A 25,000-nucleotide genomic window follows, 5' to 3' on the forward strand; every position below is an offset into this window, starting at 1 on the left:
TCTCCTTGATCCTGATTGTGTTGCAGTCGCTTGTTATATGGCTGTTGGGCTTAGCATTCTTTTCATTGTTCAAGCAGACAGTTCTGGTTGCCAGTCGGTCTAGAAGTTAGTTTATTAGAGGACTTTGTCAGTCACTTGTTTAAGTCTAGTCGAGTCGTGAGACATAGTGAACTACTTAGAGCACTTACACGCATACACAAACTTACTTGTACATATTTGCAATATCTTATTAAATGTTAATGTACCAGACGGTACTTAAGAATTATAAATGTGATATGTGCTTTCAGCGCAATAATATTGAACTCGAGAGATTGATTTTATTTTGATTGCTGTGATTAATTTACTTTCATAATATACCTCTAGACTTAATAAATTTATTAAATTTTAATTTATCTAGTTAGTAGCCTACCAGTTGTAATCCTGAAGCACTATTGAATAATACTGAATTTTAATGGATAATTGGACAAGGATACTGACTACTTGTTACGAAAACCCAGTAACAGGCTGGATGCTAGAAGGGCAGTCCTTTCTAGTATTCACTGGAGATCTCTAAGCTTTTAGAATCGCGTTTTTTGTAACAAATGGGGGCCTGACCGGGAGGCTCTTGATCCAAGGTGTTGGATGTAGAAACCCTTCAAGGGCCTTCACTCGTAAGCTCCTCTCTTCTATGTGCGGGTTATTTGTGTATCGTTCCACTCACGGTACTGTGCCTTTTTTTGTTATTCAAGGTGTGTAATATGTGTGGCCATCCACGGTGTGTAATGTGTGTGGTCATCCACGGTGTGTAATGTGTGTGGTCATCCACGGTGTGTAATATGTGTGGTCATCCACGGTGTGTAATGTGTGTGGTCATCCACGGTGTGTAATGTGTGTGGTCATCCACGGTGTGTAATATGTGTGGCCATCCACGGTGTGTAATATGTGTGGTCATCCACGGTGTGTAATGTGTGTGGTCATCCACAGTGTGTAATATGTGTGGTCATCCATGGTGTGTAATGTGTGTGGTCATCCACGGTGTGTAATATTACACACCGTGGATGGTCATCCACGGTGTGTAATGTGTGTGGTCATCCACGGTGTGTAATGTGTGTGGTCATCCACGGTGTGTAATATGTGTGGTCATCCATGGTGTGTAATATGTGTGGCCATCCACGGTGTGTAATATGTGTGGTCATCCACGGTGTGTAATATTACACACCGTGGATGGTCATCCACGGTGTGTAATATGTGTGGTCATCCACGGTGTGTAATGTGTGTGGTCATCCACAGTGTGTAATATGTGTGGTCATCCATGGTGTGTAATATGTGTGGCCATCCACGGTGTGTAATATGTGTGGCCATCCACGGTGTGTAATATGTGTGGTCATCCACGGTGTGTAATGTGTGTGGTCATCCACAGTGTGTAATATGTGTGGTCATCCATGGTGTGTAATATGTGTGGCCATCCACGGTGTGTAATATGTGTGGCCATCCACGGTGTGTAATATGTGTGGCCATCCACGGTGTGTAATATGTGTGGCCATCCACGGTGTGTAATATGTGTGGTCATCCACGGTGTGTAATATGTGTGGTCATCCATGGTGTGTAATGTGTGTGGTCATCCACGGTGTGTAATGTGTGTGGTCATCCACGGTGTGTAATATGTGTGGTCATCCATGGTGTGTAATGTGTGTGGTCATCCACGGTGTGTAATGTGTGCGGTCATCCACGGTGTGTAATGTGTGTGGTCATCCACGGTGTGTAATGTGTGTGGTCATCCACGGTGTGTAATGTGTGTGGTCATCCACGGTGTGTAATGTTTGTGGTCATCCACGGTGTGTAATGTGTGTGGTCATCCACGGTGTGTAATATGTGTGGTCATCCATGGTGTGTAATGTGTGTGGTCATCCATGGTGTGTAATGTGTGTGGTCATCCACGGTGTGTAATGTGTGTGGTCATCCACGGTGTGTAATATGTGTGGTCATCCACGGTGTGTAATAAGTGTGGTCATCCACGGTGTGTAATAAGTGTGGTCATCCACGGTGTGTAATAAGTGTGGTCATCCACGGTGTGTAATATGTGTGGTCATCCATGGTGTGTAATGTGTGTGGTCATCCATGGTGTGTAATGTGTGTGGTCATCCACGGTGTGTAATGTGTGTGGTCATCCACGGTGTGTAATAAGTGTGGTCATCCACGGTGTGTAATATGTGTGGTCATCCACGGTGTGTAATATGTGTGGTCATCCACGGTGTGTAATATGTGTGGTCATCCACGGTGTGTAATAAGTGTGGTCATCCACGGTGTGTAATATGTGTGGTCATCCACGGTGTGTAATATGTGTGGTCATCCACGGTGTGTAATATGTGTGGTCATCCACGGTGTGTAATATGTGTGGTCATCCACGGTGTGTAATATGTGTGGTCATCCACGGTGTGTAATATGTGTGGTCATCCACGGTGTGTAATATGTGTGGTCATCCACGGTGTGTAATATGTGTGGTCATCCACGGTGTGTAATATGTGTGGTCATCCACGGTGTGTAATATGTGTGGTCATCCACGGTGTGTAATATGTGTGGTCATCCACGGTGTGTAATATGTGTGGTCATCCACGGTGTGTAATATGTGTGGTCATCCACGGTGTGTAATATGTGTGGTCATCCACGGTGTGTAATATGTGTGGCCATCCACGGTGTGTAATGTGTGCGGTCATCCACGGTGTGTAATGTGTGTGGTCATCCACGGTGTGTAATGTGTGTGGTCATCCACGGTGTGTAATGTGTGTGGTCATCCACGGTGTGTAATGTTTGTGGTCATCCACGGTGTGTAATGTGTGTGGTCATCCACGTTGTGTAATATGTGTGGTCATCCACGGTGTGTAATGTGTGTGGTCATCCACGGTGTGTAATATGTGTGGTCATCCATGGTGTGTAATGTGTGTGGTCATCCACGGTGTGTAATATGTGTGGTCATCCACGGTGTGTAATAAGTGTGGTCATCCACGGTGTGTAATAAGTGTGGTCATCCACGGTGTGTAATAAGTGTGGTCATCCACGGTGTGTAATATGTGTGGTCATCCATGGTGTGTAATGTGTGTGGTCATCCATGGTGTGTAATGTGTGTGGTCATCCACGGTGTGTAATGTGTGTGGTCATCCACGGTGTGTAATATGTGTGGTCATCCACGGTGTGTAATATGTGTGGTCATCCACGGTGTGTAATATGTGTGGTCATCCACGGTGTGTAATATGTGTGGTCATCCACGGTGTGTAATAAGTGTGGTCATCCACGGTGTGTAATATGTGTGGTCATCCACGGTGTGTAATATGTGTGGTCATCCACGGTGTGTAATATGTGTGGTCATCCACGGTGTGTAATATGTGTGGTCATCCACGGTGTGTAATATGTGTGGTCATCCACGGTGTGTAATATGTGTGGTCATCCACGGTGTGTAATATGTGTGGTCATCCACGTTGTGTAATATGTGTGGTCATCCACGGTGTGTAATGTGTGGTCATCCATGGTGTGTAATGTGTGTGGTCATCCACGTTGTGTAATATGTGTGGTCATCCACGGTGTGTAATATGTGTGGTCATCCACGGTGTGTAATATGTGTGGTCATCCACGGTGTGTAATATGTGTGGTCATCCACGGTGTGTAATATGTGTGGTCATCCACGGTGTGTAATGTGTGTGGTCATCCACGGTGTGTAATGTTTGTGGTCATCCACGGTGTGTAATATGTGTGGTCATCCACGGTGTGTAATATGTGTGGTCATCCACGGTGTGTAATATGTGTGGTCATCCACGGTGTGTAATGTGTGTGGTCATCCACGGTGTGTAATGTTTGTGGTCATCCACGGTGTGTAATATGTGTGGTCATCCATGGTGTGTAATGTGTGTGGTCATCCACGGTGTGTAATGTTTGTGGTCATCCACGGTGTGTAATATGTGTGGTCATCCACGGTGTGTAATATGTGTGGTCATCCACGGTGTGTAATATGTGTGGTCATCCACGGTGTACCGTCGCCAGTTTCAGCGCCGTCAAGGCCGAGCGACTTATTACCTCACTTCTGTCTCCAGTATAGTGAAGCCACTAATGAGAAAAACGTCATTATAATAACGATACCCGAACTTGTGTAATAGTGGACACCTTGAGAAGCAATACCAGTGTTAGTTTGGATAACCTCTCATCACAGTGATGTTATCAGGAGAGATCTTGTGAAATATACAGACGATTTTTTTACATTTGCTTAAGTAAAAATAACGGTAATTATTTACCTGTAACTTAATGTTATAAAGTATCATCACCCGTGTGTGGACTCACCTAGTTATGGTTGCAGGGGTCGATTCATAGCTCCTGGACCCGCCTCTTCACTGGTGTGTGTGTGTATTTGTGTGTTCGATAAATAACGACTGTGAAAAAATAGTGAAATTTGGAAGTGCTTTTGTGATTTCTCGTATTATCATGGAACTCTTAAAATAATGGAACGGCAGAAGGCTTATAAGGCTGAGATATGTGGTGACACGTGACCCAGCACGCTGGGCATGGCAGTGTACTGAACATTTCGTCAGGTCACATGTCAAGTAAAATTTATGAATGAAATATCAGGCATATTTTAAATTCCTCAAAAAATATTTTAATTAAAATTAATCTATTTTATATAACCCTGAATAAATATTTACATTAAAATCAATATTATTTTTTATATTTCGATTATGTTTCTCTCAAACTTGGAGCTGTTCGATACAACTTTCTCGGCCTTTTGAAAATTAGTTGAGTGGCTAAAATCTCACACATGAATAAACAGAGCATTAAACTCCTGTCCAGTTCTAATGTTATATTTATGTTGCTGTAATCTTTGTTCAAGACTTTTCCCAGTTTAGCCATAATAAACTTTATTGTATTTTTTACATGGACTCTTATAGAAGCAGCCGTCAGTATGTTGGGAGAATTCTTAATCAACTGACTTTTTTTTTTTTTTGCCGTATCGAGATTTTTAAATACAACTTTGATTTTAAAATTCTCTTCTCCTGGTGAGGGAGAACCAACATATTCTTGGTTGAATATGATTTTTTTTTTCGAATTGTAAAATGTACTTCTAGCAAGTTTAAAGGATTTATGAATTAAGTATTTTGAATACTTTAAATCATTAGCTATTTTATAAATCTTCCAAATTTCTTCATTTTTGAACTCTATGCTGGAAATGTACAAAGTTCTAAGAAACATTGATGAGAATACAGAAAGTTTAATTAACTTTATCATGATGTGAAGAATAATAGTGAACATAAGAACAGTTATTTGTTTCTTTTCTCTACATACATTGAATTTAACTTTTTGGTTACCCTTAACAATTAAGACATCTAAAATGTCAATAAGTTATTTTGTTCAAACTCAACAGTAAACTTTATGGAATTAATAATAAAAATCATTACCACCAACCCATCTTTACCATACTATATGTTTGAATTAATCAACCAGATAATCCAGCCAGACCCATAATTAGCTCCATAGGTTCAGTTTCCTACAAATTATGCAGTTGGCTGGTAGATATATTGAGCCCAACTGTTTGTAAAATTTGTAAATTTAATTTTAAAAATAATATTAATTCAATTGATAAATTAAGCAACATGGCTGACTTAATTATAATATTGTTAGTTTTGATGTCACTTAGCTGTTCACAAAAGATTCGGTTGACGGCTTACTAAGATTCCTATCTAAAGACCTCGGTAATTACCATTTAATATTGCCTGTACAACAGTCATTGAGCTTATTAAACTCTGTGTTTAATGGCGAGTTTTACACGCAGTTCTTAGCAATTTTTTGTACATGTAATATTTTGAAACAAGACTTACAGGATTCTTCCTCATAAACCCAAGTGATACAGACATGTACATGATGTTTTATGCCTAATGTCCAATATATATATATATATATATATATATATATATATATATATATATATATATATATATATATATATATATATATATATATATATATATATATATATATATATATATATATATATATATATATATATATATATATATATATATATATATATATATATATATATATATATATATATATATATGCAAAACAACCACTCTGAAAGAATAGAGAAATTCCAAGCGCTTTCGTGACTACTCACATTATCAAGGAACTATGAAAGTGAAGCATCCAAGGAAGCTATATAAGGGGTCCGGCCAGCACCTCACTATCAGATCAGTGAGGTGCTGGCCGGACCCCTTATATAGCTTCCTTGGATGCTTCACTTTCATAGTTCCTTGATAATGTGAGTAGTCACGAAAGCGCTTGGAATTTCTCTATTCTTTCAGAGTGGTTGTTTTGCATATTTTGAAATCACCTGTTTACTGTGATCTTATTGCATATATATATATATATATATATATATATATATATATATATATATATATATATATATATATATATATATATATATATATATATATATATATATATACGCTGAGAGATATGCACTTCTTGGAGTGTATAAACTTGACAAGACGGTATATGGGTGTATCTTCCAGCTGTACGTTCGTGTCTTGAAGTTTAAATTTAGGTGCATACATCATAGTGCAGCTGTCTGTAAGTTAAGCAGTTTTATATTAAACTTTAAATGAGTTTTATTCTTCATATCGCTATACTTTGAGGAGAAACTGTTGTTATTTCGTTCATTTCATATTTGTAATTACGTATCTGAGTCTGTGGTGGAGTTTTCTGGCATTTATGACGCACTTCTTAATTAACGATGAACCTCAGTTTGCTATATGATATTTGTTTCAAATTGTGCGTAGAGTTTATACCTATTCTGCTGTTGTTTACTTGGTTACTCTGGTTTACTAGTCTGCTGTTGTTTACTTGGTTACTGTTGTTTACTAGTCTGCCGTTGTTTACTTGGCTACTGTTGTTTACTAGTCTGCCGTTGTTTACTTGGCTACTCTTGTTTACTAGTCTGCCGTTGTTTACTTGGTTACTGTTGTTTACTATTCTGCTGTTGTTTACTTGGTTACTGTTGTTTACTATTCTGCTGTTGTTTACTTGGTTACTGTTGTTTACTATTCTGCTGTAGTTTACTTGGTTACGGTTGTTTACTATTCTGCTGTTGTTTACTTGGTTACTGTTTACTATTCTGCTGTTGTTTACTTGGTTACTGTTGTTTACTATTCTGCTGTTGTTTACTTGGTTACTCTTGTTTACTATTCTGCTGTTGTTTACTTGGTTACTCTTGTTTACTATTCTGCTGTTGTTTACTTGGTTACTGTTGTTTACTATTCTGCTGTTGTTTACTTGGTTAATCTTGTTTACTATTCTGCTGTTGTTTACTTGGTTACTGTTGTTTACTATTCTGCTGTTGTTTACTTGGTTACTGTTGTTTACTATTCCGCTGTTGTTTACTTGGTTGCTCTTGTTTACTATTCTGCTGTTGTTTACTTGGTTAATGTTGTTTACTATTCTGCTGTTGTTTACTTGGTTACTGTTGTTTACTATTCTGCTGTTGTTTACTTGGTTACTGTTGTTTACTATTCCGCTGTTGTTTACTTGGTTGCTCTTGTTTACTATTCTGCTGTTGTTTACTTGGTTACTGTTGTTTACTATTCTGCTGTTGTTTACTTGGTTACTGTTGTTTACTATTCCGCTGTTGTTTACTTGGTTACTCTTGTTTACTGCCTTTTGGTGAAGAAATGTTAGCCCAACTTTGTGTTTAGAGTCTCTGCTCGTGTCCAGTTGTTCTCCATCATTCCTTGATAAACAGTCATCATGCTCTACATTTTGCGTTCTTTCAGGAAACTGAACTTTTTCTAGTATATTCTAATCTGGTGACATGTTTGAAGGTATGTTTACCCCCTGAGGCCTTTTTCTTTACTGATATTTGTATCATCTCTCCTTCTAGACTGTATTCTGTCCAAGTTTCCAGCACCTTCCCCACACTGCATCATCTTGCATTTGTGTTGTAATAACTCTAGTACTAACTACTGCACACTCACAGTCTAACCCTCAAGGGAGGTTCCTTGGCACCTATGGCGGGCTCTTGATCCAATGGAATGGACCTGCCTTCCCCTTTCTTGGCTCCAACCTACTTCCCTTCCTATTCCTCCATACGATGCATGATCCCCTATGAATTTAGAGCTCCTCCTATGAATTTAAAAATAAATTGTGTCTTGTCTAGATGTTCCCAGAGTTTGTCTTGTCCCAAAGTGACACAATCACTGCTGCTAGCTCATTCACTGTGTCTTCAGGAGTCGTCTCCTGAAGTGACACAGTCAGTGCTGCTAGTTCACTCACTGTGTCTTCAAGAGTCTTCTCTAGAAGTGACATAGTCACTGCTGCTAGTTCATTCACTGTGTCTTCAGGACTCTTGTCCCAAAGTGATATAGTCACTGCTGCTAGCTCACGCACTCTGTCTTCAGGATTAACATCAATACTGCAGTAGCAGTCCTGCTGATCCTTGAGATATAGAAGCAGCTCTGCTGATCCTTGAGACACAGTTGTTCTGCTGCTGATTCTTGAGAAACAGTAGCAGTCCTGTTGCTGATCCTTGAGACACAGTAGCTGTTCTGCTGCTGATCCTTGACACACAGTAGCAGTCCTGTTGCTGATCCTTGAGACTCAGTAGCTGTTCTGTTGCTAATCCTTGAGACACAGTAGCAATCCTGTTGCTGATCCTTGAGACACAGTAGCAGTCCTGTTGTTGATCCTTCAGACACAGTAGCTGTCCTGTTGCTAATCCTTGAGACACAGTAGCAATCCTGTTGCTGATCCTTGAGACACAGTAGCTGTTCTGCTGTTGATCCTTGAGACACAGTAGTAATCCTGTTGCTGATCCTTGAGACACAGTAGCTGTTCTGCTGCTGATCCTTGAGACACAGTAGCAGTCCTCATGCTGATCCTTGAGACACAGTAGCAGCCCTGTTGTTGATCCTTCAGACACAGTAGCAGTCCTGTTGCTGATCCTTGAGACACAGTAGCTGTTCTGCTGTTGATCCTTGAGACACAGTAGCAATCCTGTTGCTAATCCTTGAGACACAGTAGCTGTTCTGCTGCTGATTCTTGACACATAGTAGCAGTCCTGTTGGTGATCCTTGAGACACAGTAGCAGCCCTGTTGTTCATCCTTCAGACACAGTAGCAGTCCTGTTGCTAATCCTTGAGACACAGTAGCAATCCTGTTGCTGATCCTTGAGACACAGTAGCTGTTCTGCTGCTGATCCTTGAGACACAGTAGCAGTCCTGTTCCTGATCCTTGAGACACAGTAGCTGTTCTGCTGCTGATCCTTGAGACACAGTAGCAGTCCTCATGCTGATCCTTGAGACACAGTAGTAGTCCTGTTGCTGATCCTTGAGACACAGTAGCAGTCCTGTTGCTGACACTTGAGGCACAGTAGCTGTTCTGCTGCTGATCCTTGAGACACACTAGCAGTCCTGTTGCTGATCCTTGAGACATACTAGCTGTTCTGCTGCTGATCCTTGAGACACAGTAGCAGTCCTGTTGATGATCCTTGAGACACAGTAGCAGTCTTCCTGCTGACCCTTGAGACACAGTAGCAGTCCTGTTGTTGATCCTTGAGACACAGTAGCAGTCTTCCTGCTGACCCTTGAGACACAGTAGCAGTCCTGTTGTTGATCCTTGAGACACAGTAGCTGTTCTGCTGCTGATCCTTGAGACACAGTAGTAGTCCAGCTCATCTTTGAGAGACAGTAACTGTTCTACTGCGGATCCTTGACACACAGTTGCAATCCTGCTGCTCCTGGAGATACAGCAGCAGTCCTGCTGCTGATCCCTGAGACACAGTTGCAGTCCTGCTGATCCTTGAGACACAGTAGCAGACCTGCTGATCCTCGAGACACAGTAGCAGTCCTCATGCTGATCCGTGAGACACAGTAGCAGTCTTGCTGCTGATCCTTGAGATACAGTAGCAGTCCTGTTGCTGATCCTTGAGACACAATAGCAGTCCTGTTGCTGATCCTTGAGACACAGTAGCAGTCCTGCTGCTGATCCTTGAGACACAGTAGTAGACCAGCTGATCTTTGAGATACAGTAACTGTTCTACTGCTGATCCTTGACACACAGTTGCAGTCCTGCTGATCCTGGAAATACAGCAGCAGTCCTGCTGCTGATCCCTGAGACACAGTTGCAGTCCTGCTGCTCCTTGAGACACAGTAGCAGACCTGCTGATCTTCGAGACACAGTAGCAGTCCTCATGCTGATCCTTGAGACACAGCAGCAGTACTTCTGATCTTTGAGACACAATAGCAGTTCTGCTGCTGATCCTTCAGACACAGTAGCAGTCCTGTTCCTGATCCTTCAGACACAGTAGCAGTCTTGCTGCTGATCCGTGAGACACAGTAGCAGTCCTGCTGCTGATCCTTCAGACACAGTAGCAATCCTGCTGCTTATCCTTGAGACACAGTAGCAGTCCTGTTGTTGATCCTTGAGACACAGTAGCAGTCCTGCTGCTGAACCTTGAGACACTGTAGCAGTCTTGCTGCTGATCCTTGAGACACAGTAGCAGTCTTGCTGCTGATCCTTGAGACACAGTAGCAGTCTTGCTGCTGATCCTTGAGACACAGTAGCAGTCTTGTTGCTGATCCTTGAGACACAGTAGCAGTCCTTCTGCTGATCCTTGAGACACAGTAACAGTCCTGCTGCTGCTCCTTGAGACACAGTAGCAGTCCTGCTGCTGATCCTTGAGACACAGTAGCAGTCCTGCTGCTGATCCTTGAGACACAGTAGCAGTCTTGCTGCTGATCCTTGAGACACAGTAGCAGTCCTGCTGCTGATCCTTAAGACACAGTAGCAGTCCTGCTGCTGATCCTTGAGACACAGTAGCAGTCCTGCTGCTGATCCTTGAGACACGGTAGCAATCCTGCTGCTGACCCTTGAAACACAGTAGTAGTCCTGCTGCTGATCCTTGAGACACAGTAGCAGTCCTGCTGCTGATCCTTAAGACGCAGTAGCAGTCCTGCTGCTGATCCTTAAGACACAGTAGCAGTCCTGCTGCTGATCCTTGAGACACAGTAGCAGTCCTGCTGCTGATCCTTGAGACACGGTAGCAATCCTGCTGCTGACCCTTGAAACACAGTAGTAGTCCTGCTGCTGATCCTTGAGACACAGTAGCAGTCCTGCTGCTGATCCTTGAGACGCAGTAGCAGTCCTGCTGCTGATCCTTGAGGCACAGTAGCAGTCCTGTTGCTGATCCTTGAGACACAGTGGCAGTCCTGCTGCTGATCCTTGAGACGCAGTAGCAGTCCTGCTGCTGATCCTTGAGACAGTAGCAGTCCTGCTGCTGATCCTTGAGACACAGTAGCAGTCCTGCTGCTGATCCTTGTGGCACAGTAGCAGTCCTGTTGCTGATCCTTGAGGCACAGTAGCAGTCCTGTTGCTGATCCTTGAGACACAGTAGCAGTCCTGCTGCTGATCCTTGAGGCACACTAGCAGTCCTGTTGCTGATCCTTGAGACACAGTAGCAGTCCTGCTGCTGATCCTTGAGACACAGTAGCAGTCCTGCTGCTGATCCTTGAGACACAGTAGCAGTCTTGCTGCTGATCCTTGAGACACAATAGCAATCCTGCTGCTGATCCTTGAGGCACAGTAGCAGTCCTGTTGCTGATCCTTGAGACACAGTAGCAGTCCTGCTGCTGATCCTTGAGACACAGTAGCAGTCCTGCTGCTGATGCTTGAGACACAGTAGCAGTCCTGTTGCTGATCCTTGAGACACAGTGGCAGTCCTGCTGCTGATCCTTGAGACGCAGTAGCAGTCCTGCTGCTGATCCTTGAGACAGTAGCAGTCCTGCTGCTGATCCTTGAGACACAGTAGCAGTCCTGCTGCTGATCCTTGTGGCACAGTAGCAGTCCTGTTGCTGATCCTTGAGGCACAGTAGCAGTCCTGTTGCTGATCCTTGAGACACAGTAGCAGTCCTGCTGCTGATCCTTGAGGCACACTAGCAGTCCTGTTGCTGATCCTTGAGACACAGTAGCAGTCCTGCTGCTGATCCTTGAGACACAGTAGCAGTCCTGCTGCTGATCCTTGAGACACAGTAGCAGTCTTGCTGCTGATCCTTGAGACACAATAGCAATCCTGCTGCTGATCCTTGAGGCACAGTAGCAGTCCTGTTGCTGATCCTTGAGACACAGTAGCAGTCCTGCTGCTGATCCTTGAGACACAGTAGCAGTCCTGCTGCTGATGCTTGAGACACAGTAGCAGTCCTGCTGCTGATCCTTGAGACACAGTAGCAGTCCTGCTGCTGATCCTTGAGACACAGTAGCAGTCTTGCTGCTGATCCTTGATACACAGTAGCAGTCCTGCTGCTGATCCTTGAGGCACAGTAGCAGTCCTGTTGCTGATCCTTGAGACACAGTAGCAGTCCTGCTGCTGATCCTTGAGGCACACTAGCAGTCCTGTTGCTGATCCTTGAGACACAGTAGCAGTCCTGCTGCTGATCCTTGAGACACAGTAGCAGTCCTGCTGCTGATCCTTGAGACACAGTAGCAGTCTTGCTGCTGATCCTTGAGACAATAGCAATCCTGCTGCTGATCCTTGAGGCACAGTAGCAGTCCTGTTGCTGATCCTTGAGACACAGTAGCAGTCCTGCTGCTGATCCTTGAGACACAGTAGCAGTCCTGCTGCTGATCCTTGAGACACAGTAGCAGTCCTGCTGCTGATCCTTGAGACACAGTAGCAGTCCTGCTGCTGATCCTTGAGACACAGTAGCAGTCTTGCTGCTGATCCTTGATACACAGTAGCAGTCCTGCTGCTGATCCTTGAGACACAGTAACAGTCTTGCTGCTGATCGTTGAGACACAGTAGCAATCCTGCTGCTGATCCTTGAGGCACAGTAGCAGTCCTGCTGCTGATCCTTGAGACACAGTAGCAGTCCTGTTGCTGATCCTTGAGACATAGTAGAAGTCCTGCTGCTGATCCTTGAGACACAGTAGCAGTCTTGCTGCTGATCCTTGAGACACAGTATCAGTCTTGCTGCTGATCCTTGAGACACAGTATCAGTCTTGCTGCTGATCCTTGAGACACAGTAGCAGTCTTGCTGCTGATCCTTGAGGCACAGTAGCAGTCCTGCTGCTGATCCTTGAGACACAGTAGCAGTCCTGCTGCTGATCCTTGAGACACAGTATCAGTCTTGCTGCTGATCCTTGAGACACAGTAGCAGTCATGCTGCTGATCCTTGAGGCACAGTAGCAGTCCTGCTGCTGATCCTTGAGACACAGTAGCAGTCCTGCTGCTGATCCTTGAGACACAGTAGCAGTCCTGCTGCTGATCCTTGAGACACAGTAGCAGTCCTGTTGCTCATCCTTGAGACACAGTAGCAGTCCTGCTGCTGATCCTTGAGACACAGTAGCAGTCCTGCTGCTGATCCTTGAGACACAGTAGCAGTCCTGCTGCTGATCCTTGAGATACAGTAGCAGTCTTGTTGCTGATCCTTGAGACACAGTAGCAGTCCTGCTGCTGATCCTTGAGACACAGTAGCAGTCTTGCTGCTGATCCTTGAGACACAGTAGCAGTCTTGCTGCTGATCCTTGAGACACAGTAGCAGTCTTGCTGCTGATCCTTGAGACACAGTAGCAGTCTTGCTGCTGATCCTTGAGACACAGTAGCAGTCCTGCTGCTGATCCTTGAGATACAGTAGCAGTCTTGTTGCTGATCCTTGAGACACAGTAGCAGTCTTGCTGCTGATCCTTGAGACACAGTAGCAGTCTTGCTGCTGATCCTTGAGACACAGTATCAGTCTTGCTGCTGATCCTTGAGACACAGTAGCAGTCCTGCTGCTGATCCTTGAGACACAGTAGCAGTCCTGCTGCTGATCCTTGAGACACAGTAGCAGTCCTGCTGCTGATCCGTGAGACACAGTAGCAGTCTTGCTGCTGATCCTTGAGACACAGTAGCAGTCTTGCTGCTGATCCTTGAGACACAGTAGCAGTCTTGCTGCTGATCCTTGAGACACAGTAGCAGTCTTGCTGCTGATACTTGAGACAAGTAGCAGTCTTGCTGCTGATCCTTGAGACACAGTAGCAGTCCTGTTGCTGATCCTTGAGACACAGTAGCAGTCCTGCTGCTGATCCTTGAGACATAGTAGCAGTCTTGCTGCTGATCCTTGAGACACAGTAGCAGTCCTGCTGCTGATCCTTGAGACACAGTAGCAGTCCTGCTGCTGATCCTTGAGACACAGTAGCAGTCTTGCTGCTGATCCTTGAGACACAGTAGCAGTCCTGCTGCTGATCCTTGAGACACAGTAGCAGTCTTGCTGCTGATCCTTGAGACACAGTAGCAGTCCTGCTGCTGATCCTTGAGACACAGTAGCAGTCCTGCTTGCTGATCCTTGAGACACAGTAGCAGTCTTGCTGCTGATCCTTGAGACACAGTAGCAGTCCTGCTGCTGATCCTTGAGACACAGTAGCAGTCTTGCTGCTGATCCTTGAGACACAGTAGCAGTCCTGCTGCTGATCCTTGAGACACAGTAGCAATCTTGCTGCTGATCCTTGAGACACAATAGCAGTCCTGCTGCTGATCCTTGAGACACAGTACAGTCTTGCTGCTGATCCTTGAGACACAGTAGCAGTCCTGCTGCTGATCCTTGAGACACAGTAGCAGTCTTGCTGCTGATCCTTGAGACACAGTAGCAGTCCTGCTGCTGATCCTTGAGACACAGTAGCAATCTTGCTGCTGATCCTTGAGACACAATAGCAGTCCTGCTGCTGATCCTTGAGACACAGTAGCAGTCTTGCTGCTGATCCTTGAGACACAGTAGCAGTCCTGCTGCTGATCCTTGAGACACAGTAGCAGTCTTGCTGCTGATCCTTGAGACACAGTAGCAGTCTTGCTGCTGATCCTTGAGGCACAGTAGCAGTCCTGCTGCTGATCCTTGAGAGACAGTAGCAGTAAGACACAGTAGCTGCTGCTGATCCTTGAGACACAGTAGCAGTCCTGCTGCTGATCCTTGAGACACAGTAGCAGTCTTGCTGCTGATCCTTGAGACACAGTAGCAGTCCTGCTGCTGATCCTTGAGACACAGTAGCAGTCTTGCTGCTGATCCTTGAGACACAGTAGCAGTCCTGCTGCTGATCCTTGAGACACAGTAGCAGTCTTGCTGCTGATCCTTGAGACACAGTAGCAGTCTGCTGATCCTTGAGACACAGTAGCAGTCTTGCTGCTGATCTGAGACACAGTAGCAGTCCTGCTGCTGATCCTTGAGACACAGTAGCAGTCTTGCTGCTGATCCTTGAGACACAGTAGCAGTCCTGCTGTTGATCCTTGAGACACAGTAGCAGTCTTGCTGCTGATCCTTGAGACACAGTAGCAGTCCTGCTGCTGATCCTTGAGACACAGTAGCAGTAGCAGTCCTGCTGCTGATCCTTCTGAGACACAGTAGCAGTCCTGCTGCTGATCCTTGAGACACAGTAGCAGTCCTGCTGCTGATCCTTGAGACACAGTAGCAGTCTTGCTGCTGATCCTTGAGACACAGTAGCAGTCCTGCTGCTGATCCTTGAGACACAGTAGCAGTCTTGCTGCTGATCCTTGAGACACAGTAGCAGTCCTGCTGCTGATCCTTGAGACACAGTAGCAGTCTTGCTGCTGATCCTTGAGACACAGTAGCAGTCTTGCTGCTGATCCTTGAGACACAGTAGCAGTCTTGCTGCTGATCCTTGAGGCACAGTAGCAGTCCTGCTGCTGATCCTTGAGACACAGTAGCAGTCTTGCTGCTGATCCTTAAGACACAGTAGCAGTCCTGCTGCTGATCCTTGAGACACAGTAGCAGTCCTGCTGCTGATCCTTGAGACACAGTAGCAGTCTTGCTGCTGATCCTTGAGACACAGTAGCAGTCCTGCTGCTGATCCTTGAGACACAGTAGCAGTCTTGCTGCTGATCCTTGAGACACAGTAGCAGTCCTGCTGCTGATCCTTGAGACACAGTAGCAGTCTGCTGCTGCTGATCCTTGAGACACAGTAGCAGTCCTTGCTGCTGATCCTTGAGACACAGTAGCAGTCCTGCTGCTGATCCTTGAGACACAGTAGCAGTCTTGCTGCTGATCCTTGAGACACAGTAGCAGTCCTGCTGCTGATCCTTGAGACACAGTAGCAGTCTTGCTGCTGATCCTTGAGACACAATAGCAGTCCTGCTGCTGATCCTTGAGACACAGTAGCAGTCTTGCTGCTGATCCTTGAGACACAGTAGCAGTCCTGCTGCTGATCCTTGAGACACAGTAGCAGTCTTGCTGCTGATCCTTGAGACACAGTAGCAGTCCTGCTGCTGATCCTTGAGACACAGTAGCAGTCCTGCTGCTGATCCTTGAGACACAGTAGCAGTCCTGCTGCTGATCCTTGAGACACAGTAGCAGTCCTGCTGCTGATCCTTGAGACACAGTAGCAGTCCTGCTGCTGATCCTTGAGACACAGTAGCAGTCTTGCTGCTGATCCTTGAGACACAGTACAGATCCTTGAGCAGTCCTGCTGCTGATCCTTGAGACACAGTAGCAGTCCTGCTGCTGATCCTTGAGACACAGTAGCAGTCCTGCTGCTGATCCTTGAGACACAGTAGCAGTCCTGCTGCTGATCCTTGAGACACAGTAGCAGTCCTGCTGCTGATCCTTGAGACACAGTAGCAGTCTTGCTGCTGATCCTTGAGACACAGTAGCAGTCCTGCTGCTGATCCTTGACACACAGTAGCAGTCCTGCTGCTGATCCTTGAGACACAGTAGCAGTCCTGCTGCTGATCCTTGAGACACAGTAGCAGTCCTGCTGCTGATCCTTGAGACACAGTAGCAGTCCTGCTGCTGATCCTTGAGACACAGTAGCAGTCCTGCTGCTGATCCTTGAGACACAGTAGCAGTCCTGCTGCTGATCCTTGAGACACAGTAGCAGTCCTGTTGCTGATCCTTGAGACACAGTAGCAGTCCTGCTGCTGATCCTTGACACACAGTAGCAGTCCTGTTGCTGATCCTTTAGACACAGTAGCAGTCCTGCTGCTGATCCTTGACACACAGTAGCAGTCATGCTGCTGATCCTTGAGACACAGTAGCAGTCCTGCTGCTGATCCTTGAGACACAGTAGCAATCCTGCTGCTGATCCTTGAGACACAGTAGCAGTCCTGCTGCTGATCCTTGAGACACAGTAGCAGTCCTGCTGCTGATCCTTGAGACACAGTAGCAGTCCTGCTGCTGATCCTTGAGACACAGTAGCAGTCCTGCTGCTGATCCTTGAGACACAGTAGCAGTCTTGCTGCTGATCCTTGAGACACAGTAGCAGTCCTGCTGCTGATCCTTGAGACGCAGTAGCAGTCCTGCTGCTGATCCTTGACACACAGTAGCAGTCTTGCTGCTGATCCTTGAGGCACAGTAGCAGTCCTGCTGCTGATCCTTGAGACACAGTAGCAGTCCTGCTGCTGATCCTTGAGACACAGTAGCAGTCCTGCTGCTGATCCTTGAGACACAGTAGCAGTCCTGCTGCTGATCCTTGAGACACAGTAGCAGTCCTGCTGCTGATCCTTGAGACACAGTAGCAGTCCTGCTGCTGATCCTTGAGACACAGTAGCAGTCTTGCTGCTGATCCTTGACACACACAACTTCTCACACTCTCGTATACTGATGTTTCGTTTATTACTGATACTTCATTGTTAAGGAACACCACAACCCACCGTGTGTGTGTGTGTGTACTCAACTAATTGTGGTTGCAGGGGTCAAGACTCAGCTCCTGGCCTCCCTCTTCACTGACCGCTACTGGGTCCTCCCTCTCCCTGCTCCTTGAGCTTTATCATACCTCGTCTTAAAACAATGTATAGTTCCTGCCTCCGCTTGCCAAACTATTCCACTTCCTAACAACTCTGTGGCTGAAGAAATACTTCCTAACATCCCTTTGACTCATCTGAGTCTTCAGCTTCCAATTGTGACCCCTTGTTTCTGTTTTCCATCTCTGGAACATCTTGTCTCTGTCCACCTTGTATATTCCACGCAGTATTTTGTATGCCGTTATCATGTCTCCCCTGACCCTCCTTTCCTCCAGTGTCGTCAGACCGATTTTCCTTAACCTTTCTTCATAGGACATTCCCCTTAGCTCTGGAACCAGCCTTGTTGCAAACCTTTGCACTTTCTCTAATTCCTTGACGTGTCTGACCACTGTGGGACCCCGCTCGTCACCCGCGCCGACTGTGATACCTCATCACGGACCATGACTCGCTGTTGCCTCCCTGTTAGGTATTCTCTGATCCAATGCAGTGCCCTTCCTGTTATATGTGCCTGTTCCTCTAGCTTCTGTACCAATCTCTTGTGAGGAACTGTGTCGAAGGCCTTCTTGCAGTCCAAGAAAATGCAATCAACCCGCCCCTCCCTCTCATTTCTTACTTCAGTTACCTTGTCATAAAACTCTAGTAGGTCTGTGAGACAGGATTTGCCTTCCATGAATCCATGCTGGCTGTCGTTTATAATCTTGTTCCGCTCCAGGTGCTCCACCACTCTCCTCCTGATAATCTTCTCCAAGACTTTGCATACTATACACGTCAGTGACACTGGTCTGTAGTTTAGTGCTTCATTTCTGTCTCCTTTCTTAAAGATGGGGACTACATTTGCCTTCTTCCATAATTCAGGTAGTTGCCCAGTTTCAAGGGAAGTGTTGAAGACTTTGGTTAATTGTGTGTGTGTGTGTGTGTGTGTGTGTGTGTGTGTGTGTGTGTGTGTGTACTCATCTATATGTACTCAACCTATATGTGGTTGCAGGGGTCGATTCATAGCTACTGGCCCCGCCTCTTCACTGGTCGATACTAATTCATTCTCTCCCTGCTCCATGATATTTGTCATACCTCTTCTTAAAGCTATTTATGGAACTTGCTTTCACTACTTCACTCTCCAGATTATTCCAGTTCCTGACAACTCTAAGACTAAGGAAATACTTCCTAACATTCCTATGACTCATCTGGGTTTTCAGCTTCCAATTGCGTCCCCTTGTTTCTGTATCCCATCTCTGAAACATTTGATCCTTGTCCACCTTGTCAATGTCTCTTAGTATTTTATACGTTGTTGTCATGTCCCCTCTATCCCTCCTATTCTCTAGTGTCATCAGGTTGAGTTCCCTTAACCTCTCCTCATAAAAATGACCCCTCAGTTCCGGGACTAATCGTGTTGCAAATTTTTGCACTTTCTCCAATTTCGTGACGTGTTTGACTAGGTGAGTGTTCCATACTGGCGCTGCATATTCCAGTATAGGCCTTACGTACACGGTGTACAATGTCGTGAATGACTCCTTACTCAGATGTCTAAACGCCAATCTCAGGTTTGCCAATCTCCCGTATGCTGCAGCAGTTATTTGATTGATGTGTGCCTCAGGGGACATGTTCGTTATAATGCTTACCCCAAGATCTTTTTCTTTAATTGACGTTTGCAGCTGTTGGTTTCCTAACCTGTACTCCGTCTGTGGTCTTCTGTGTCCTTCTCCAATCTTCATGACCTTACACTTACTGGGGTTAAACTGAACTTTGTGGAACCCCACTCGTCACATTCGCCCACTCCGACACTTCAGCACGTACCAATACTCGTTGTTTCCTTCCTGTCAGGTATTCTCTGATCCATTTCAGTAATTTCCCCGTTATTCCTGCCTGCTCCTCAAATTTTTGCACCAATCTCTTGTGTGGTACTGTGTCAAAAGCCTTCTTGCAGTCTAAAAAGATGCAATCTACCCATGCCTCTCTCTCCTGTCTTACTTCTGTTACCTAACTGTAGAATTCAAGTAGATTTGTGACACAGGATTTCCCATCTCTGAAGCCGTGCTGACTGTCATGTATGAGCCCAATCTTTTCAATGTGTTGCACTACTTTTCTCCTGATAATCTTTTCCATGACTTTACATACTATACAAGTCAGTGAAACTGGTCTGTTGTTTAATGCTGCCTGTCTGTCCCCTTTCTTAAAAATTGGAACTATATGTGCTGTCTTCCACGCCTCAGGGAACTGCCATGTTTCGATAGATTTACTGAAGATTGCTGCTAGCGGCACACACAGTTCCTCTGCTCCCTCTCTCAGCATCCATGGAGATATGTTATCTGGGCCCACCGCCTTTGAGGTATCGAGTTCGTCTAGCAGTTTCTTCACCTCTACCTTAGTTATGTGTATTGTGTCCAGCGCCTGCTGGTGCTCCCTACCTCCACAGTTTGCTGGAAGCATTCCTGACTCTATTGTGAATACTTCTCTAAATCTTTTGTTTAGTTCATCACATACTTCTTGGTCACTCTTCGTGAGCTCCCCTCCTTCTTTCCTCAGCCTGATTACCTAGTCCTTGACTGTTGTTTTTCTCCTAATGTGACTGTATAACAACTTTCGTTCAGATTTGGCTTTTGATGCTATGTCGTTCTCGTATTGCCTCTGGGCCTCTCTCCTTATCCTCGCATATTCATTTCTGGTTCTTCTGCTCAGCTCCTTGTTTTCTTGAATCCTTTGCCTTCTATACCTTTTCCATGCTCTAGCACACTTGGCTTTGGCCTCTTTACATCTCCAATTAAACCATGGGCTCACTTTGGTCTTACATTTTTTTCTGTTGCCCTTCGGTATGAACCTTTCCTCTGCCCCTCTGCACTTAGTGGTCACTATTTCCATCATCTCATTTACTGTCTTTCCACCTAGTTCTCTTTCCCACTGCATTTCGTGCAGGAAACTTCTCATTCCTATGTAGTCCTCTTTTTTGAAGTTCGGTTTCTCTCTTTGTTCTCGTGCTGCTGCATTCTCCACTGTTAACTCAACAAGTTATTCAAAACTTAGGACATCATGATCACTAGCACCAAGGGGTCTTTCGTGGGTGATATCCCCTGTGTCTGAACTATTCAAGGTGAATATGAGATCCAGCCTTGCTGCAACATCCTCTCCTCTCTCTCTGGTTGTATCCCTAACATGTTGGGGCATGAAGTTTTCCAATACAGTCTCCAACATCTTAGTCCTCCATGTTTTTGGGCCCCCATGTGGCTCTAGGTTTTCCCATTATAAGCAATTTTGTCCTACCCATGTGAGCCCTCCTGGTCACTTCAGCTAGTGTATCCACCATTGCTCTATTGCGCACATCATGCTCTTCTCTTCTTCTCCTGCTGTTAAGTGGTGGGTTATACATCACTGCTATCATCACCTTTGGACCCCCAGTCTAAAGTGTTCCTGCAGTGAAGTCGTCTGTTTCCCTTCTTTCAATTCCTCCCATCTCCTCAAAACTCCACTGTTTTTTTTTTTATGAGCAGTGCTACTCCTCCCCCTCCTCTGTTCTCTCTGTCTTTCCTCATAATCTGATATCCAGGTGGAAAAATTGTATCTGTTATCATCCCTGTAAGTTTTGTCTCTGTTAGTGCTATGATGCCAGGTGATGCATCAATGATGCATTCTTGCCACTCTTCACTCTTATTTGTTATTCCATCTGCATTGGTGTACCATACCTTTAGCTTCCTTTCCATTACTGTATTTTGGGAGATGGAAGAGGAAGGTGCAGTGTGGGAGGCAGGGCACAGTATTTTGGGAGGCTGCTGTGATTGTGGAATTAGTGCTTAGGGGAGTGGTGGCTATGGAGTGAGGTTCGTTTCTGTTTACTGTGTTTGGTTGATATGTGGTGACAGGGGTTGAAAGGTTTCTGTAAGCATTTGTGTTTGATGTTCCCCCAAAGGCTGAGCTTTCCTGTCTGTCGTTGCCTGTCCTGTCTCTCTTTCCTTCCACTGGTTTTGTCTTGCTCTCACTTTCAGTTGTTTCCTTTCCTTTCGTGTTCTGTCTCGATTGAGGAACACTTTTTGATAATCTGGAGAGTCCTTTAACAGTGGTTTCTCTTGTAGTATCCTGTTCCATACCACACCTGCTTTGAATGTCAATCTGATTGGTCGAAGTCCGTGAAAATTTTCTACCTGAGACATGTCCCTCTCTCCTGTTATTGCAATGATGTTCTTAATCTCTGTTTTCTCCCAATGCTTTCTTTTATCATAGGTCTGCCCTTCAGCCTCCTGAAGCCCATGAATAATTATTGACCTCTCCCTCTCCTCTTCCCATTTCTTTTCCCTCTGTATCTCTGGATCTGATTTAGGCATCTCCTTTGCTGTTTCCCTAATCATCTCCCAGACACCATGATGGCCTGATATTACTGCTGGAAAAGACTGCTTAGCTCCATCCCCTTCTTCAGTAACGTCGCTTCCTGCTGATGTTCCCATTTCAGTCATTTTGCTCCTTTCGGACCTCAGCTTTAGATCCTGCTTCAGCACATCCATTTCTTCCTCCAATCTCTGTATCTTTGCCTCAGCTGCTACAGGTCATGATTCCCACTTCTCGCTCTCTGCAGGTATTTGCTCTTACATGTAATTGCAAAGCTCGTTTAACCTTTTCTCCCATTGTTGTTCCATTTTGTTCTTGAGTGGTTCTACCCATTCTTCCTTTTCCGATCAGCCATCATCGGTTCCCTTGCCTTTACGTCCTCCCTTTTGAGATCCAATTTTGTTTTTGTACTGTTGGGATGTTCTAGCTGCTTCAGCTTATCGTACAAATGTGTGTGTGTGGTGGGGGGATTCATGAGCTAATGTGTTAGGTTAGGTTTGTGTGTGTGTGTGTGTACTCACCTAGTTGAGGTTGCAGGGGTCGAGTCCAAGCTCCTGGCCCCGCCTCTTCACTGGTCGCTACTAGGTCATTCTCCCTGAACCTTGAGCTTCATCATACCTCTGCTTAAAGCTATGTATGGATCTTGCCTCCACTACATCGCTTCCCAAACTGTTCCACTTCCTGACTACTCTGTGGCTAAAGAAATACTTCCTAACATCCCTGTGATTCATCTGTGTCTTCAACTTCCAACTGTGTCCCCTTGTTGATGTGTCCCATCTCTGGAACATCCTGTCTTTGTCCACCTTGTCAATTCCTCTCAGTATTTTCTATGTAGTTATCATGTCCTCCCTATCTCTCCTGTCCTCCAGTAATGTCAGGTTGATTTCCCTTAACCTCTCCTCGTAGGACATACCTCTTAGCTCTGGGACTAGTCTTGTTGCAAACCTTTGCACTTTCTCTACTTTCTTTACGTGCTTGGCTAGGTGTGGGTTCCAAACTGGTGCCGCATACTCCAATAGGGGCCTAACGTACACGGTGTACAGGGTCCTGAATGATTCCTTATTAAGATGTCGGAATGCTGTTCTGAGGTTTGCTAGGCGCCCATATGCTGCAGCAGTTATTTGGTTGATGTGCGCTTCAGGAGATGTGCCTGGTGTTATACTCACCCTAAGATCTTTTTCTGGTTCATCCTCTCCTCTCTCTCTTGTAGTGTCCCTTACGTGTTGGTACATGCAGTTTTCCAGTACCACCTCCATCATCTTAGCCCTCCATGTATCTTGGCCCCCATGTGGCTCCAAGTTCTCCCAATCGATCTCCTTGTGGTTAAAGTCACCCATGATCAGGAGCTTTGCCCTTTATGCATGAGCTCTTCTGGCCACTGCAGCCAGTGTGTCAACCATCGCTCTATTGCTCTCGTCATACTCTTGCCTTGGCCTCCTACTGTTCTGTGGTGGGTTATACATCACTGCAATTATCACCTTGGGACCTCCAGAGTGAAGCGTTGCCACTATGTAATCACTTGCTTCTCCGCTGTGTGGTGTGTGTGTGTGTGTGTGTGTGTGTGTGTGTGTGTGCAGTGGAGGTTCCTGCTTCTGGCTGCTATCAACTCCTTCACTTTGTTACTTCTTCAGGAACTTTATCATGCATTCTAGTTTTTAATTTATTTGTCTTTAATACTTGGTATTTCCTCTTTTTTCTTTAGAACAGTATTATGGTCATAACAAATATGATGATATTAACTACATTCACAACACCAACAGCTGGGGATTGACTAATTTTTTCTTACTTTCACTCGTTTATGACCTTATGGCCTCATCAGCTGACTGCTACCCTCCCTCACTCAACATTCATTCTTGATCTTATCACATTATTCGCACTCTTGAAAGCTATTACACTCTTGTAGGTATGTTCACTGATTCACTCACGTACGATGATCGCTAATAATATCTTAGGACAGCCACTAGAACGCTAAATCCTGGGAGCACTATTTAGCGATACTGCTTCACGTGTGTGTGTGTGTGTGTGTGTACTCACCTAGTTGTACTCACCTAGTTGAGGTTGCGGGGGTCGAGTCCGAGCTCCTGGCCCCGCCTCTTCACTGATCGCTACTAGGTCACTCTCCCTGAGCCGTGAGCTTTATCATACCTCTGCTTAAAGCTATGTATGGATCCTGCCTCCACTACATCGCTTCCCAAACTATTCCACTTACTGACTACTCTGTGGCTGAAGAAATACTTCCTAACATCCCTGTGATTCATCTGTGTCTTCAGCTTCCAACTGTGTCCCCTTGTTACTGTGTCCAATCTCTGGAACATCCTGTCTTTGTCCACCTTGTCAATTCCTCTCAGTATTTTGTATGTCGTTATCATGTCCCCCCTATCTCTCCTGTCTTCCAGTGTCGTCAGGTTGATTTCCCTTAACCTCTTCTCGTAGGACATACCTCTTAGCTCTGGGACTAGTCTTGTTGCAAACCTTTGCACTTTCTCTAGTTTCTTTACGTGCTTGGCTAGGTGTGGGTTCCAAACTGGTGCCGCATACTCCAATATGGGCCTAACATACACGGTGTACAGGGTCCTGAATGATTCCTTATTAAGATGTCGGAATGCTGTTCTGAGGTTTGCCAGGCGCCCATATGCTGCAGCAGTTATTTGGTTGATGTGCGCTTCAGGAGATGTGCCTGGTGTTATACTCACCCCAAGATCTTTTTCCTTGAGTGAGGTTTGTAGTCTCTGACCCCCTAGACTGTACTCCGTCTGCGGCCTTCTTTGCCCTTGTGTGTGTGTGTGTGTGTGTGTGTGTGTGTGTGTGTGTGTGTGTGTGTGTGTGTGTGTGTGTGTGTGTGTGTGTGAAACAGCACATACTTCTAAGAGTTTTTTTAAGATTAAAATATTTATAAATAAGTTTGACCTTCAAATTCCCACTGTAACATTGATGTTACTAAGAATACAAGAAACATTG

General features: G+C 45.2%; 1 protein-coding gene across 1 annotated transcript in view; it reads right to left on the reverse strand.

Moving 5' to 3' along the window:
- The window catches only part of LOC128686674 (uncharacterized), a 445,607-nt gene that overhangs the window by 318,063 nt on the left and 102,544 nt on the right, over positions 1-25,000 (reverse strand). The window lies entirely within an intron of this gene.

The sequence above is a fragment of the Cherax quadricarinatus genome, chromosome 12 (assembly GCF_038502225.1).
Source record: "Cherax quadricarinatus isolate ZL_2023a chromosome 12, ASM3850222v1, whole genome shotgun sequence".
Lineage (NCBI taxonomy): Eukaryota > Metazoa > Arthropoda > Malacostraca > Decapoda > Parastacidae > Cherax > Cherax quadricarinatus.